General features: G+C 37.4%; 1 protein-coding gene and 1 long non-coding RNA gene across 3 annotated transcripts in view; both read left to right on the top strand.

The window, feature by feature from the left end:
• Nucleotides 1–18,869, top strand: part of LOC129657406 (translation initiation factor IF-2-like) — a 532,690-nt gene that overhangs the window by 379,883 nt on the left and 133,938 nt on the right. The window lies entirely within an intron of this gene.
• On the top strand, nucleotides 918–18,083 carry LOC129657705 (uncharacterized). Of its 2 annotated transcripts, none has more exons than XR_008717007.1 (2): nucleotides 918–1,072; nucleotides 17,540–18,083. It is a non-coding gene; the product is annotated as an uncharacterized LOC129657705 (long non-coding RNA). The 2 variants fall into 2 exon arrangements; XR_008717006.1 differs by lacking the exon at nucleotides 918–1,072 and adding an exon at nucleotides 9,249–9,488.

The following is an 18,869-nucleotide window of genomic DNA, read 5'->3' as shown; positions in this document are numbered from 1 at the left end:
GTGGAAAGATTCCCAGCCATATGCCTTGGTGTTCTTTGAGAATCAGGGACTCTGTGGGAATGTATTAGCACCAAGTAGATAAGATATATGCAGACTTAATGGACTGGAACATATTATATGAATGTGTTATGTTACACGGCAAAAAAGAATTTGGGTTGCTCACCAGCTGACCTTAAAATAAGGATATTTTCCTGGAACATCTGTGTGGGTACAGTGTCATCACAAGAGTCCTAAAAAGTGAAAGAGGGAGACCAAAGAAAATGTTGGCATGATGTGATATAGGAAGAACTCACCCCACCATTTCTGGCTTCAAAGATGGCAGCAGATAGCAATCCAAAAAAGACAGCCAGCCACTGAAAGCAAGAAAATCAAAGAAAGGGATTCTCCTTTAGAGCCTCCAGAAAAGAATGTAGTCCTGTTGACACCTTAATTTCAGTCTAGTGAAACCCACATTAGACTTCTGACATATAGCATCCTAAGAAACAGATTTGTGTTGACTGAGACCATTGAAGTTGTGATAATTAGGTTTAGGTACAGCAGTAATAGAAAACTAATACATCTACTAATTACTGTTCTCACGTCATGTGTTTCTCAAAAAGAAAACTCCCTTAATCAGCACCAGTCCTCAGGGCTGTGTTAAAAGTGTTGTGTCCTGTATACATGGAGTTTCAAGATTAATGTTGTATTGCACTCTCAAATCAAGTACCATGATTTGGAAATTATGAAGTTGTTACATCTTGGGATTTCCTTTCTCTGAGTTCCCACATCTGGATGACCAAGGCCCCAGTCCACCATTCAAATAATACTTTCTTTAGCTATTCATACATGGCTTTAATTCCCCCCTAAACTTGTCCAAAGTGCTGGTTTTAATATTGAAAGCGTGTCTTATTCTTTCTATGTAGTTTCCTGCCGAAAGAGAAGATAATGGAAAGCGGGAAACATACTGGGCAGCATTTCTAGGTCAGCAGAGGGGTAGCATCATCTGGCTGGGAGAGGCCTCACTCCCCTTCACCCACCCATGGCCACTGTCCTCTGACCCTTGTGAGTTGATGGTGATGGAGGCAGGGGTTAGGTAACTATCTTTGTTTACATACAAAAACAAACTTGTTATATTTTTGGTGGGGAAGTGGGTATCTCTGTTTCCATGTGGAAGCTAATTTGTAGTGGTTTTTAAAGTCAGTAAAATAAGCATTTTAAAAGGGAGTCTTAAAAATAGAGCATTTTAAGACCAGGTGTATTGATCACACCATGAAGCTTTTGGCCATGGCCCAGGGCAGCCCAGGATGTGGGACTGAATCACATAAGGACTCTGTTCTAAAATTCACTTCATTTACTGCCTTTTACTCATTGACTTTGGGAAAGAGCCTGGAGCGCCCTAGGAAAGCTTACTGACCCTCTGAGCCATATTGCGAGCCTTGAACAGTATGATATTCTAAACACAGCACAGACCAACAGAGTAAATGAGGACTTGTGGAATCTGTAATTTCTGACAAATGCGTCTGCAGTAAACCAGATGGCCTTGTCCCCTGGAGGGGTTGGTGTTCATGTTTATGACATGCCTGGTCCCTTGCTCTCTTGAGGTTCTGAGCCGTGGGCAGACGGTGTTTCCTCATTCCAATCAGAACTACATTTGCCTTCCAGGGATCAGCCCACCTGAAAACCCACCAAAGAAGTCTTAATATTCTGTCCCCAGAAACATTCTTGTGTCCTTTCAAATTTAGAGAATGCTAAAGGCACAACACTTAAACTACGCTAACTGGATTATGATGTTCATTTGCACTGGGAATGTTTTGACACAACTGGAGATCTGGAGAGATGTAATTGGACAGCTTTGAGGCTTCGGGAATAACTGATTGAAGTGAAAGCTATTTCCACTCAACTCCTGTACTTTTCTTGAGTTTATCTTCCAATCTCTTTGTCCCTTAGTGATTTTCAAAGGAATTGCATGAATTTGTCTAAATTTAGTATGGCAAAAGGAATATCAAAGTATATCTTAATTTTTTGAGACCAAATAACAGTTTCTATTTTTCAAAGGCATTCCATGTTGGGTTTATTTTAACCACAGCTAACATATGAAAATCTGTATTGAAATAAAAGATAAAAGCGGGCTATTATTCACTGTTAAAAAAGAAGTCCAATAGCAAATAGATCTTCAGTTTAATTTGATTTGCTAAATTCCATTTCTTTCTGATATTTGAAGAGAAATGCTTTTGTGATAAACAAGATTGAGGGGCATTACCATTTATTGTTGGATTGCAAAGGATACGCATTTTACTCTGAAATCACAAAACTATTGAGTAAAATTTCCAGTTCCCAAAATGATTAGTTAGATGTGTAAACTTGAGCAGATTACTTGACCTCCTTTTTCCTCTGGTTTCTTCATTTAGAAATAGAGGCAGCAAGAATGACTATAAATAGAGGCATTCTGTCTTATAGGATGAGTGTGTGTGTGAACGTGTGTGTGTGTGTGTGTGTGTGTATATATATATATATACACACACATACATATATATAAAATCACTTGAAACACTGTCTAGCATAGAATAAGAGCATTAAAAATTAGCTATAATCAATGCCATTATCACTTAAAATTGGAATGAAAAGTAGGTAAGCACTTACACTCTTAAGTTTCTGGGTAAGTTATTTGACTTGAGGCAAAGAAAGACTCCACTTCTGTACTGTAGGAATAGATAATTTCATTAGCCACAATTATGCAGTGTCATAGAAGATATATAATTATAAAAGTAATACAGTTTACTTCATTTTTAGATAACTGACTTAACTAAAATTTTCTTTGCACAAAATAATTACTGTGAAGCTGAAAAACTAGACATTGATGATCAGTGAACCAAAATATGCTCTTTGGTCTCCTATAACTGCACACAAGTCTCAAGTTTCAGCCTAAAATCACATGTAAATTACTTAATTTTTGAAGTTTTGAAGTTATATAAGACTAGCACATAAATAGACTAAGTTCTTTTCAGCATTTCAGGGACACACATTGCCTAAATGTGCAAATTCTTAGAATCTATTGGGATAATTACAACTACTATAATTTTGATTTTATTAAGTCCTTTTATTCTTGAATTATGTCTTCTTTGAGATTGAAAATTGCATTCCTAGTCAGAGACACCACTGCCATGTATATAATCTGGGACTCTTTTCAATCATTACTACTTAATTCTAATTTACTTAGAGTTGGACCATAAATGGCCACTCAACCAATTTCTTTTCCATTAATTTTGGTTGTATCCAGTGATTTTAGCTCAACTGACAGGGTACTGAAGCAGCAGATGTCATGGGCTGCAAAATTTTTAAGAAGGGGGTTGGCCTCTTTGTTTATGTAATATAATTCCCGATCTATTCTCAGTCTCCAACCAGTAAATAATTTGATTGGATTTTTCATTTTCTTCTTTCTTGAAGTCTTACATTTCTTCTTTCTTGTTCTCTTCTTTTTCTACCAAATATTCTTAAAGATATTCAAAATACCTGAATGAACTGCAGTAATCTCTATGGCTTTATCAAACTTGCAGATGCAACTCAACTCCAAGGTCATTTTGCTGATACAGTGGAGGGATTAAAAACAGAATTTGGAAAACTAAAGAAACTGTAAAAGTTAGTAAATAAATGTCGAAATAAGTTTATTCATCCATATAATGAGAGGTGATAAAAGATTTTTTACAGCTCTTTGGTGTCACCAACAGAGAGACTTGATCATGAGCCTCTTAAGGATAGTTAAAGTTGTTTTTTCCTGAAAATAAATATATTAAATGCAATTCCCAAAAATAAAAGGTAATTGAAGCTTAATAGATATGTAGATGCAAGGGTACACTTAACATTTATCGAAATGCTTATAGACAGACATTATTTTTTATTCATTAATAGGTTTCATAAAGATTGAAATAATTGAAATCCAGTGATTAGTTCCCCACTGAATCTTTTTATTCATTTATTCAATTAGGAAGTATTTTAAAGCCCCTTATATGAACTAGGTATTATATATTAATTGATTCTTACTCTTCCTTCTTCATACTAAATATATCAATTTAGAAGAGTATATACATTCACAAATCAAATTCAGCAAGATGAATAAGCTAAAACCAATTTTAGAATCAGCAGTAAATGATCAGATATGTTTAAAAATATATTCTAAATAATGACAACAATTATACAGAATTTCTTTAAATGATTGTACTTGAGGATTACCCATGTTTTACATATCTGTGCATCTTTATATTAAAAGTAGAAACACATACCAATATATACATAAACACATACATACAGAGTAAGACTTTGAATTCACCTTATTTTTTAATTTTAAGCCTGTGTCACTCTGATTATCACAGTGTCACAAAGTCTTTTCTACACTATGGTATAGATTATGGCAGCAAATTTATTGTACTATGCAGAGGATACTATGGTGAACAAGATACAGTTATCAGGGAGATCTAGTTAGAAAGAAGGGCATGCATGCAATTATGAAACAGTTTAGTGCTGTTACAAAGGCATGGGCTATATATAGCAGAGTCAGCGCTGGGTGAGAGCCACTCTGTTTAGGGTAAAGAGTGGACTTCTTTACAGAAGAGCTGTTGAAACCAAGGACTGAAGTGTGACCAAGAAAGAGCCTGTCAAGTGATCAGTGGACAGGTTGGAGAATCATATTCCAAACAGAAAAGTAATATATACAAAATTGTTGAGACATTCTACAAAAAATATAGAGCTAGTGCCTTGTCTGTGATAAGCTTATAGTTGGGTGGGAGGAGGGGCATAAATAAATTAGTAAGCTAATTAATTAAGGGTGCTTTTCTATAGTGAGAAATGCCATAAACAAAATAATGTAATATGAAGTTACTGTGAGCACAGCCAACATATGCTGGTATGGTTAAGGAAAGCTTCTCTAATAGAGTGACAATCAAAACCTCTATAAATGGAAACCAGCCATGAGTATACATGAAGGGAAAGCTACAAGAAGGTTCCAAGTGCAGAGTCCCTAAAGCAGAAATGAGCTTGGCTCGCTTGAGAATCAGAAAGAAGATCATGTTGATTGGCATGATTTGAATGGGAGATTGGAAAGAGGAGGACAGACAGTGGGTGACAGTCAGATCATATGGAGCTTTACAGACCAAAGATGGAGTATGGATTTTTTTTTTTTTTTAATTCCTGGTTCAGCCACTGGTGAATCATGCAAAGGATTGGCATGATAATTATGCTTTTAAAATTCACTTTGAGAGGAATCAAGTGGAGAATATCTTTAGGAAGTGAGAAGGAAGAAAGAAGAGGATCTTGGTTAGGGCTAGAAAAATACAATGGTAGCTTGAGTTGGACTGGTAGAGGCTAGAAACATTTTGGTTACTTTAAGTGCTTATTATAACCGGATTTTTGTATATTAGATATATGTGGAGATGAAGGTCAGTTTGGATAAACTGCCAGAGTCTAGGCCATACATTTATTTTTTTGAATGGTATGGATATTGAAATTTATCCTTTTCATAGTATGAAAACATAATGTGTCTTAAGGAGAAAATGAGAGCACAGCATGATGAGCTTTGGGTTTTATAACATCATTCAGGCTGCAATGTAAAGAAAGAATTGTGAGGAGGGAGACTGGAGCCAGAGAGAAAGACCAGAGAGAACACTTTGACACTGGAACCTGAGAAATATTGAGAGTTTGAACTGAGGCATCTGTGGTAAGCATAAAGTAGAAGGGTTAGCTTTAAAATAATATAGAATCGGTGTTGTTTGGTGAGTGAGTGGATGCTGGGAAAAGAAAAAATAAGAACTATGTGATGGAACCTGGTATTTGTTCTATTTGTTTAATATTGCTAATTGAATCAATGACAGCAAAATTAAATAGAATTGAAAAAAAAAACTCAGAAAGGGGCTCAGGTCTGAGGTATTGATATAATGAGTTTGAGATCTCTTGGGACTTCCAAGGAGAGATGTCCATTAGCCAGTAGACAAGCAAGGAAACATAATTCAAGGCTGGGAATAAGGGCTATTTCTAGATTTGAGAAGGAACCTGTGAACAATGCTCTCATTGGGAATGGATGGAGCATATGGTAGTCTGGAGGGAGTCTACTCAGGTACCAAATTGTAAAGAATAGCTCACAATCCTGTAAAAATAAAAGTATTGAGTTGCCCAAAACATTTGTTTGGATTTTTCCATTGCATCTTATGGAAAAACTCAAATGAACTTTTTGGCCAACCCAATAGTATGAGAACATGCAAGGTATAAGTGTTGCTCCAGTATTTAGGCAAGAATGTAGGCAAGACTGGAAAACAAGATGAACCTTAAAAGTCGATAGTTCAGAAAGTTTAGGAAGCATTAAGATTGGTCAAAACTTAGATGGTTCCAGTCCAAGTACAAAAATACAAAAGGTTGTTGTATGTTGATATTGAGTCAGCCTCTTGTCTCAACCTGATAACTTTTATATTGTTTACCAGCTTCAGGAAGGAAGCGGTACCTTGACACGACCAGGACAAGCCCTCCCAGTGGACTGAATCAGAGGACCTGGTTAGCAGAGAGTAAAAGAATGAAGAAAGGCAGTTTCAGTAGTTCTGTTTAGATTCATATTTTTTAATGTGATGTCAAGGACCACCTAAAACAGAATCACTAGAAATTTCTGTTTTAAAAAAAAACAACGGAAAAAAAGAGTATACTCCTGAATCCCACCCACATCTATTCAAAATCTCTAGGAATGAGGTTTTATTTCCTTTGTAATCAAGTCATATATTTAGTATTCTCTTCTAGAACCTGCTTTGAGTTTGCCCCCAGTTTTAATAGGTTAGCTCAAAATTCTGATTTCTAAAAGTCAAGTCTCCTGGCATCTGAAACAATACACCTTTTTTTTTTTTTTTTTAATTTTGCCAGAAGAAGTATTAGCTTTATTAGTAGAAGAAAATGTTATCTGTATTTCCTACAGTTTTCTATCCATAATCTCTGGTATCCTAGAAAAACAAGTGGCATAAGAAGAAACCGGACCCAAGGACTAAAACAAAAAGATAAACCAAAAAATAGAAGGGGATCCTTGGGAGACTTAGATAAACAATTCACCTTTCATAGGTAAATGAGGAAAGTTAGCATAGCAGTCAGTGTGGCCAGACAAAGTCTGCTCAAAATAGTTACTGACCCCACACCCAAAAACCAGAACCATGCTAGTAAAATCCAAACCCTAGGTATTACTTTCTGTAAGAAGCATCTGAGGAAGGCAGTGGAGAAGTCTGTGCTGTCCTCCTCCACAGGTCTGCCATCCAAGCTGGTTATTGTTCTTATATTTTGCTCATGAATTTTCTACTGTTTTTGTTTGCATGTTAAAAAAAAAATCAGTATATTTATGGTACTAAATATAGTCTGTAGCACCTATTAAATACTTAATACATGGTAGCTGCCATGACTTCTTTCATATTGTTATTTCATCAATTCTTTCATCAATTCTTTCATATTGTTATTGTTATTTATGTTTCCACCCCCACCTCAGGGGAAGTTGTGAAATTGGAAAGTAAGTTAAGAAACCTCTGAAATTAAAGTATCATACAAATAATAAATCATAGTTATAATAGAAACTTCATAAAAAATCCCTCTTGATTATGTTTCCCTTTCTAAGAAAGGAAATTATAGATAAAAGATTGTAGAGCACTGAAACATAATTTTCCTAAAAAAAAGTATATTAATTTCAAAATGTTTTATATGTTTTAACATGGGGAAAGGAAGAAATATTCAAAATAGGACCTCAGAGATAACAGAAAATTCCCTAAGGTGTCCCTATCCTCACAGAGAAGCTGAGCTCAAAGATGGGCAATTATGTGACAGGGATGTCGATATCAAGACTTGAAGAATGTTCACAGTGAAATGATAATCCAGGCCTGGGGCTTCAGGGGTGGTACAGTTTAATCAAATACATCAACCTCATAAATTCTGATGTGTTCTGAGATCACTGTCCCCTGAAGAGAAGTCTAATAAACGCATTGTAATGTGTCTTCCAGGAGCTGTAATGTGGCTCTGGTTAATAGAAAATGGTCTAGGAGGATATTTGCACTTGGATGGGAAACTGTGAGAAGAGACAGAGAGAAAGTGAAAATCCATAAATTGGATGAGTTATAGGGCCCCAGTGGTGCGTGAGTGAAAAAGAACCAGATGGGGAGATGGGGAGATTTTACAAATATTTAATGTGTTCAGTTAAACCTTTCTAAATAAAAAAAATCTCAGCTCTTCTTTGAGGGGGTGGAAGGGAGAGGAGGCATTGTCTAAGCAAAGCAGAGAGAAGAAAAACAGTGCCTTTAAGAAACAGACTCTGACACATTAGTGAGGTGACTTGCTTACTGTTGTGTCCCCATCCTCTAGTACATTGATAGGCCCCTGGTCAAATCTGACTTGCTGCCTGCTTTTCTAAATAAAGTTTTATTGGAACCAGCCACTCTCATTCTTTTATGTATTGCCTAGAGCTGGTTTCACTCTATAGCTGCAAAGTTGAGTATTTGCAACAGAGACGGTATGACTTGCAAAGCTTAAAATATTTATTATCCAGCACCTTCTAGTGAAAGTTTTCTGACCCTGATCTTGTATATAGCCTGGTGTAGAGTAAGAGTTCAGTAACTCTTGAAAAGTATACTAGCTGCTTTCCTTAGGCAAGCTGGTTTCATCTCCCTAAGACCCAGTTTTCCTCAATGCTAAAATGGACATAATTATACCCACCTTAGGAAATTTTTGTCCCTTCTAATATGCTGTTTAGAATATGGTTTATGGATAAAAATAGTGTTTCATTCTTCCTCCTCCTGTGCCTTCACTTAATGGTGGCAGGTGCTGTTTTAATCTAGAATAGTCAGTGGCATGCTAACTGCTAGTTTGACAGCTTTCTAGATTTTCAGCCATACAGAAATAATTTACTCTCCCAACTGAATCAATGGTTTATAATTATCTATGACTGTCCTGAATCAAGATGCATTTTCTTCTTTTTTTCTTGCCCTATTTCTTTCTCTCCTTTTAAGCTAAATGTTTGTTTTCCCATATATCATGTGTCTTATTTTTTATATTTACCACATGGAGTCTAGGACTTCCCAGGTGGCTCAGTGGTAAACAATCTATCTGCAATGCAGGAAACGTGGGTTCAGTCCCTGGGTCAGCAATATCCCCTGAAGAAGAAAATTGCCACCCACTCCAGTATTCCTGCCTGGAAAATCCCACAGAGAGAGGAGCCTGGTAGTCTTCAATCCATGGGGTTGAAAAGAGCTGGATACAACTGAGCAGCTGAGCACGAAGGAGTCTAATTCATTTCTTCTGAAAGACACAATGTCATAAAAGTTTGTAATATCTAGATGTCTTGCTGTTGAAGCAATGGATATAACAGTGGGGTTTTTTGTTTTGTTTTGTTTTGTTTTGAAGAAAATTCCCTCAACCTTTTATTTTTGGTCACCACCCCCCATCCCCAATCTGCTCAGAAAAGGAAGACTCTATCTAACTGGATGAATACAGTAGACCTGGACAGAGCCCAGGTGAGGTGTGGATTGTGAAGGAACCAATCAAAAGGAAAGTTTGCACCCTTTGATAAAGTCTATAGGTTGACGGGAAGTGGCCTCTGATGGCAGGGTTTGTTGGCGTAGCCCTCAACTTTCCGAGAGAAGCCTGGCTTTCATCCTGTGCTGTGTCAGGAAGCAGGCCCTCTTCCTAGAAAGGTGCACTGAGGCACTCATGAGCAATATTTTATAAAGATAGTGTAGGTGGAATGGCTTTACACTTAGCCCGCATCATGAGTCACTTGATGCAATGTGTCATTAGACACTTCTTTTCCCCTCAGACTTCTCAGACCCAGTCTGCAGGCTCCTGGTGCTAGAAGACCTTAGCCAAACACAGTCTCTCTACCTCCTCAGCTGCCATTTCCTGCTTCTGAATCAGCCTGGAGCTCAGTCATTCTTCATTTCTTTACAATATCTTGGTCTTTTCCCATCTTGTAGATCCTTACCTCATACCTCCAGCTTCTCCTTAGTACTGTCATAAGTAAGGACTCCATTGAGGGTGAAGATGTTTTTCTAAGCAAACAAAAGACTGTTCCCTGATTAGGGTCCATCTTTCTAACAGAGTAATTCAGAGCTATAGATAATCATAATAACCAGAGCTTTGTTCTTCTTTCCTGGCTTAAACCCAGGTGGAGGCAGCTTTGTTGGGCTTTTTTTGTTGTTGTTGTTGTTTGTTTTTCTTTTCTTCTTCCCAGAGGGGTAGGTAATAGGGATGGGAGGATTTCAAAACCTTCACACATATTTGATGTAGCTAAGACTTTGGCAACATTTCAAGTTAAATGAGACAATCTTTATCTCAGAAAACGGGACAACTCTTGAAAGCGATAGTAGAAATAAAAATGTAATTTTAATAGCTGTCACCATTTATTGAGTCAGTAGATGTCTTCTGTTATATATACAGGAAGTGTTAGTAAAATTAATTTTGAGACAATTATGGTTTACTAAAATATTTGCCCATTAGAATTAATCTAAACACTTGGAAAATTTTAGTATTATACTATAAAATATAAATATCAATTGCAGTACTGTGATCATAGATGGATTTACAGTATAACAAAACAGCCCTATCGTCATTTGAAACTCCGTGAGGTATAGACCATTGTGTTAAACAGTGAGCAGAAAATGAGAGCTGGACTGTTAGGAAAGTAGCGACAGTGAAGCAACATGTTGGCAGAACCAAACGACAAACTGTTGCTGTTTTCTAATGACAATTCTATATTTGGGGATTTGTTGAGCCAGCAAGCATTCTGGGGTACCTCCTCGGTGCCTCAGCCCAGGTTGTTCTGGAAAGCAGGAGGTTTAGAGTGGTCCCTGCAGCTGCCTCATTTCCCATGGGTTCTTGAGGATTCTGGCCAGGATTGAAATTCATCACTGAATACAGTGGCCAGCACATAGTGGGTTCTCAATAAGTATTTTCTTAAGGTATAGGCAATACAAATATTCAAAATTAAAACCTTGAGGTCTTTTACTTCCACTGTACAATTGTACACATATTTAAATTTTCAGTTGCATCGTCCTTAAAGTCATGTGGGCTTCCGTGGTGGCTTAGACAGTAAAGAATTTGCCTGCAATGCAGGAGACCTGGGTTAGATCCCTGGGTCAGGAAGATCCCCTGGAGAAGGAAATGGCTACTAACTCCAGTATTCTTGCCTGGAGAATCCCCTGGACAGAGGAGCCTGGTGGATTGCAGTCCATGGGGTTGCAAAGAGTCAAACACGACTGAGCAACTAACATTTTCACTTTCAAAGACATGAACCTTGAAGACACATGATCTAGGCCTAATTCCCTATCCCAACATTTATAGTTATTCAGGGAAAAGTTGATTACCTACTTGTGCTTCAGTTGACACATCTGTAAAATGAGGATAACTATAATATCTACACCATGGGATTGTTGTGAAGAGGTAATGAGATGGTATGTGGTAAATACTTAAAAATAGTTTTGAACCCTTGAAAGTGAAAGTGTTAGTCTCTCAGTCATGTCCAACTCTCTGTGACTCCATGGACTGTAGCCCACCAGGCTCCTATCTCCATGAGATTTTCCTCTATGGACAGAATACTGGAGTGGGTAAGCTATTCCCTTCTCTAGGGTATCTTCCCAACCCAGGGATCAAACCCAGATCTGCTGCATTGCAGGTGGATTATTTACTGGCTGAGCCATCAGGGAAGCCCCCATAGTAAGACCCGAAATGATGTCATTATGTCCTGTCTCTAACCCACATTATGAAGGTATTAATCAGAACAGGATAGGTTATACCATGCCCCAAATTAGCCCTGAAGTTTCTTACAGCAACAGAAATTCTCAGTGGGGATCTGATTTCTATACAATCTCCTGTGAACCCAGGCTGATGACTGTTTATCCACTTTGAAACAGTACAATTTAGACCATGTTGCTTCTTCTCATCTGGACAAGAAGTTTGCTGAAAAGTCTCAAACCAGTAATTAAATACTTTGGCCTGTCTTACTTCCGCTCACAGCCTGATGGCCAGAGTTGTCCTGGGCACCCTTATGAATATTCATTGAGCACATTGGTCAATATCATTGCTGCAGTGAATAAACTCCCTAATGTTACTATGTTTAGATCTATTTCTGATCTCTTAAGAATCATGTCTTTTTCACCTTTATATCTACAAGGCCTAAGTACTGTTCACAATAGGTGCCCAAAAAATGTTAATGAAAGAAGGAAGAGAAGGAGTCATGTTGAATCTTTGAGAATTCAGCAGCTGAAAGAAGCTCTGTGCAATAGCTAGGAAATCGTAAAACAAACAACAACAAAAAAAATAACAACAGAAAAACCCTGCACCTTTTAGAAGAATTGATTGATCTTATAAAATGGGCTCACCTTATCTAAGGTGAAAACTCAGAGGGTGAATACTGTTAACCAACATTTGATGTGCTTGACTCAGGAATAATTTATTCCATAAACCAAGATGCATCTAGAAGCAGATGAGATGAGCACTGTTTTATTTTTTTTTTCTGTAATTGAAGCTAAAGATCATCCTCTGAATATTCATTACTTTCAGATTAATGTTGTATTGTTTTTCTTTCTGTTCTTGTTCTATTTCACTTAAGACTCTTTTGTTCCATAAATGGATCACCCTTCAAAACCTGAAATTGTCTCATACAAAAAGCCTGAGTTAGATATTATTTTTACTCTTTCTGTCTTACTTTTGTAAGAGAAGATGAGCAAAAATGGAGAGATGGAGGGAATTAAGTAGGAAGTGAAATACTGGTCTGATATGAATCTCAGATATGTTAGCTGAGCTAGGTAGCTCCTTACTCAGAAACTAAAATCTATTCAAAGTTAGAACATAGTCAAAATGAAATTATTTAGAATCTATAATCTCTAATTTGACTTTATTTCCCTTGCCCACTTATTTGTAAACTTAGGAAACTGTCATATAGTTGGTGGAACACCTACTATCCAATGTAGATAGATGAGTAGACAGAGAATAGATAGAAGTAAAAAAGGAAATTAAGAGTTATAAACCCTACTGTGTATGAATATGGTACATAAAGGGATATTGGTGAAAACAAAGATGCTAGATCTAAATTACCTGGGTTTGTGTTCAAATTTTTGTGCTTAATAGCCATGTTACCCTATGCAGCTTCCCTAGGTACTTTCTGGCTCAGTTTATTTATCTCTAAAATAGGGGAAGCAATAGTGCTTATCTGAGTGTTAAATAATGGTTCAATAAGTTATAATATCGAGAGTGTTTATTACAGCTTCTGGTACATAGTGATCAGTAAGTGTTTGCTAAGATTACTGGATGCTTAACCATGTGGTTTATACAGATTATTACATTTTTTAATCCAGATTTTGAAGACTGGGCATTTGACTCAAGATCACACTGTTCTGAAAATGTGATTGGCAAGATTAAAACCCTGTGTGAATTCCAAAACCTTGGTTCCTTCTGATCTGCCAGGGACCTTGGTGCTAAGAAGGGCGAGAAGGAAGTCAGGAGTATTGGCTTCTGGAACCTTATCCTTTTTTTAGGTAAACTAGTTGTAGAATAGATTTAGGTTTACAGCAAAATTGAGGGGGAGGTACAGAGAGCGTAGATCCTTTACCTCCACACACATACAACTTCCCCTACTATCAAAATCCCCCACCAGAGTAGTATGTTTGTTACAACTGATGAACCTGCATCAACACATCCTTGTCACCCAAAGTCCATAGTTTACATTATGATTCACTCTAGACTCCATACACTCTATGAGTTTGGACAAATGTGTAATGACATGTATACATCGTTATGATGTCATACAGGGTATTTTCACTGCCCTAAAAGTCCTCTGTGCTCTAAATACTCATCTCCCACCCCCCAGCAACCACTAGCAACCACTTGTGTTTTAATTTAATCTTCTACTGGGTAGTTTTCCTTTTCCAGAGTGTCATATAGTTGGAAGCTTATACAGTAGTAGCCTTATCAAGTTGTCTTCTTTCCCTTAGTAATATGTATTTTCATTTCTTTCATGTCTTTTTGTGGTATAATAACTCATTTCTTTTTAGCACTGAAAATATTTCATTGTCTAAATGTACCAGTCTATTTATCCATTCATCTACTGAAGGACATCTTGGTTGCTTCCAAATCTGGGCAAATATGAATAAAACGGATATAAACATCCATGTGCAAGTGGACATAAAGTTTCAGTTTACTGGGTCATATGATAAGAATATGTTTAGTTTTGTAAGAAGCTGCCAAACTGTCTTCCAAAGTGGCTGTACCATTTTGCATTCCCAACAGCAATGAATGTGAGTTTCTGTTGCTTTAAGACTTTGCCAGTATATGGTGTCGTCAGTGTTTTAGATTTTGACTGTGCTAATTGATGTGTAGTAATATATCATTTTTGTTTTAATTAATGATTCCCTAATGACAGGGCTTTCCTGGTAACTTAGACAGTGAAGAATCTGTCTGCAATGTGGGAGACTTGGGTTCGATCCCTGGATCAAGAAGATCCCCTGCAGAAGGGAATGGCTACCCTCCAGTATTCTTGCCTAGAGAATTCCATGGAGAGAGGAGTCTGTGGGCTACAATCCATGGGATTGCAAAGAGTCAGACACAACTGACTAATACACACTTTCCCTAATGACATAGGATGTAGAACATCTTTCCATATACCCTTTTGCCTTTTATTATTTTAAAATTCTACTTCCAAACCTTTGTGGAGGCTATCTTTTGTGGGACAGTGCACATTTTTGTGGCTTTCTAGCATTTATGTGCTTCTCTTTTGTGACAGTACTCTGAAAACTTCCTGGGGGGGAAACATACCTTCTCAACAATTCCAGGTGTCAGTTGGAGTTGATTAGGTCTCTTCCCCTATTCTGGAAGTGAGCAAAAAAGAGAAGCCTGGCCAATCAGAGGATTCAGTCCTCTGATCACAGTAATTACTTCAGGAATAGACACTTGCCTCTTGCAGTCAATGACATGACAAAACTTACATTAATGGTGTCAGGAAAACAGGTTCTGTTGCCTGCTGAACTTGAACTGGGAGAATATAAGTTTAAAGCTGCCACAGTCAACTTGCCACCATGAAGTGAGAGGGAGAAAAATACTTGAGCTCGTTTATTCCAGTGGTGGCATCAGACAAGTTTATCCAGTGGTTTATGATACTTTCACTCTCATTCCTGCCTTGATTCGTACCTTTTGTTTACAAGCCGATCTTCCCATCAAACCAGTGTACTATACAAAATGCAACCAGTCCATTTCTTTTCTAGTTAGATAGCCAGTCTGTTACTGTGGTGTGCAAGTAAAGTTATCTGCTGAAAGGCATGTGAAATACCACATTGCAATCTGTCTCTATTTTAGAGGAGAACTAATCTCCTTAGAAGATATCTGACAGTTGCCACACTTGCTGAATAGAAGACTATTCAGTGTGGAGCATTTTACCAAAAACAATGGACTCCAATTTTTGTGTTACTATAGAGATATTTTTCTGCATTCAGCCTTTGATTTTATTCTAGTTACCCAGCTGGTGAGATAGTTTTATAAGTGATAAGCCCTGAAGGACATAGCTAATGAGTGTTTCATTAGCAGAATACTAGACAAAAGTAGGCATCCTTGCTAATGCCATAGTTCTTGAGACTGAAAAAAAATATATATATCCTTAGTTTAAACTCTATTAACATAAATTTTTGCAGAAGACATTCTGTCTGGACAGTTTCCTCCAGGATAGTCTCCTGGCTAGCCTGGCTGGGCATAGAGGAGACAGACAGTTCTCATTTCATTAGGTATTTATGCCATGGTGATCATGGTAGCAGCCAACTCATTACAAAATAGGCCATATCAAATTATTCTGAGTCAATGAGGCTCCCGTGACAAGATACTCTGGGGAGAAATTGGGAATAGGCTAAGAACTTTTAGATGAAAGCATGTATTGTTACTCTGTGGCAGAGGGAAGCCAAGAAGCCCCTTTTCATTTTCCCTAAAGTCCAACCTCTACCCTGAGTTCCCCAAAAAGTCTCTATTCTGCTGCCAAGAGTGTTGAAAAAAAATATGAGCTCCTTCTCGATTAACAGTAAACAGTGTGCCAAGGGTATGGGGTACTCATCAGGGAATGAAGTACTGAATCATGATCATGGTGATACTGTGCAGTATGATTTTGCTGACCTTCCTGTTTGGACCTAGAATTTACTTTCCAAGGACAAATTCACCATTTCCATTGCAGCTTCCTTTCAGCTAAGGAGAATCTCATGACTGTTACCACATAGTTCATGCCGAAGCCATTTGTGAGCAGTGATTGTCAGAGTGATAAGGATATGTTGTATTTATCGCCTCATAATGGCCCTTTCTCTTTCATATATTGAGTTAGTGATATCCAACACTAGTCACCCTAGTGACCTGGCTTGCAACCAGGACACCAGTATTGTTTTAAAATCTCACCTGTGGGATGCTGGTAGCATCGAACGCTGGGCACCACTAATCTGTAGGCATCTACCTATAGCACTGCTGCTGCTGAGTCGCTTCAGTCATGTCCGACTCTGTGCGACCCCAGAGACGGCAGCCCACCAGGCTCCCCCGTCCCTGGGATTCTCCAGGCAAGAACACTGGAGCGGGTTGCCATTTCCTTCTCCAATGCATGAAAGTGAAGAGTGAGAGTGAAGTCGCTCAGTCATGTCTGACTCTTAGAGACCCTGTGGACTGCAGCCTACCAGGCTCCTCCATCCATGGGATTTTCCAGGCAAAAGTACTGGAGTGGGATGCCATTGCCTTCTTATTAAACATTTACTGTTAGTTTTGCTAATCAGTTTTCAGAGATATCAGCACAATTATTTTAGTATGGGCAACTTCTTACAGCTATGATTTATGTTTCAGTTTAAGATCACGATATCTTATCATTCACTGGTCTCAAGGAGACGCATAAGCCACATGGCAGGTTCATGATCATGCAAATCCTTATTCTGAAGCTGTACTTGTAGTTTGTACACTGAGAGGTACTTTGCCATGAAAGCTTTATAGCTTCAAGTCTGCAGAATGCTTAGGTCTGAATGTTATTGGTAACAAAATTCTCTTAATTAAGTGAAACATTGAGATATATATAGTCTTAAAATAGTAAACCCATCCAAATATGAGAGCCTGCTTCATAAGTCAGAGCTAGAGGAGCAAAAACAAATTTGGGAGTGGGGACATAATGAAGACCTGGACATGAATATAATTCCAGCAAGGAACCGTGAGACTGTAAACTATTTACCATTTAGGAGGAACTGTCAGGTAGATCAGACTGTAAATTTAGAAAATTAGTTTAAAAAGCACAAAGTGTTGTGTAGGCAAAAATGCATTGAAGAGTTTTTAAAGTATGTTAGTGAAAGCAATCTACTTGTTATAAATACTGTCTTGCCCTAGAGACACTTAGAATTGTGCATTTGTGTTCTAATGTACTACTACCTCTAAGTGCGTAAAGAGAGATCAGGTATAATTATAGGTCTGTGACTTCAGGCATTTTCAAGCCCAAATCTTCATTAAATGTAGGTATATGTCATTTAGAACATTGAAAAACTAGCTAACCAACCTTGAATAGAAGAGGAAGAAGAACTCTAAATTTAAGACCTCACTATGACATTATAAAGCCCAGTCTGGTAGGACAATAAGGAATTCTGTGCAATAGACATGGATCAATAACCTACAAGTTTCCTTGTACCTAAGTGGATGTTATAATGAGATGTACTCAACTCTGGAAGCCACTCAGCATTGATCGCATCTGGTGAAGCTCGTTTCTTTCTCATTATTTTCCCAGACTTATACATATGATTAACTCCTTCTAATATTTGCATATTTATGATGTTCCAAAATTATATGCTATTTTATGTGAATGTGATCCCAATTTCCAGTTAAATTCTGAACACCATGGGAGCAGAAATGGTATACTTTATTGTTCTAATTACTCTCCTTTCCTCTTCAAATAATTGACACCATGCCTTTTAATTCTGTTTATGGTTAATCCTTATGAGCAAAATTTTAAATTTGTATCCAGACACTTCTATTGATTTTTAATCACTTATGATTTCTTCTATTATCAATACTTTTAAGCTTATGTAGCATATTTCATTCCTATGGTCAAATAAAATATTCACCCATTATTTTGTGCTGTTCTAATTGATTGATTGATTGCATTTTACTCTTCCTCCTTCTCCTTAATTCTCCTGATCTCCTCATTATAATTTCTAACATTGGTTTGCATTTATTCAAGCTTCACTCTCTGCCAGATATGGCCCTCAGCATATTGTGTCTTGTATAGTCTGCTCACCAGCTCTGCAGGTTGATACAAGTATCATTCTCATAAAGGTTAAACTTTGCTCAAGGTCATGAAGTAATTAATCAGATGTTTCCCAATCCAAAAGTTTTGCTCAAAGCAATTATGATATTTTTCTTGTTTGTTGTTTTTACTGTTGTCAATGGTATTATCTTGCAACCTTGACTGATAGCTCATTAAAATGATATTGAATTGTTTTTTCCCACATCTGTAGAGTAGTATGTAGTGTGGTAGCATCCTAACACATGGTGTAGCTGTGAGGATTCCATAATGCAGTACACACACAGCACAGAATAGTTTTGTTCATAGAGCAAATGTAACTGCCTTCACATTATGTCTATGAAGTCACTTTAGATCACAAGAAACTTAGCCTCCTCTCTTTCAACTTACTTGTGTTATTTCTCTTTCAACTGGCCCATAAGCCTCGTTTCTTATCCTTCAACAGAGCAGGCATCTGTAGGCTACAAGATATATCAAGTCAGAAAATTGTTGGGTGATAAATTTTTTAAAGAGTTTTTGAATACAAATCCTAGGGTTGACATATATGCACTATTGATATTGCATATAAAATAGGTAACTAATGAGAACCTACTGTATAGCACAGGGAACT

Source organism: Bubalus kerabau, chromosome 7, assembly GCF_029407905.1.
Source record: "Bubalus kerabau isolate K-KA32 ecotype Philippines breed swamp buffalo chromosome 7, PCC_UOA_SB_1v2, whole genome shotgun sequence".
Lineage (NCBI taxonomy): Eukaryota > Metazoa > Chordata > Mammalia > Artiodactyla > Bovidae > Bubalus > Bubalus kerabau.
This window is presented reverse-complemented; position numbering and strand designations above follow the sequence as displayed.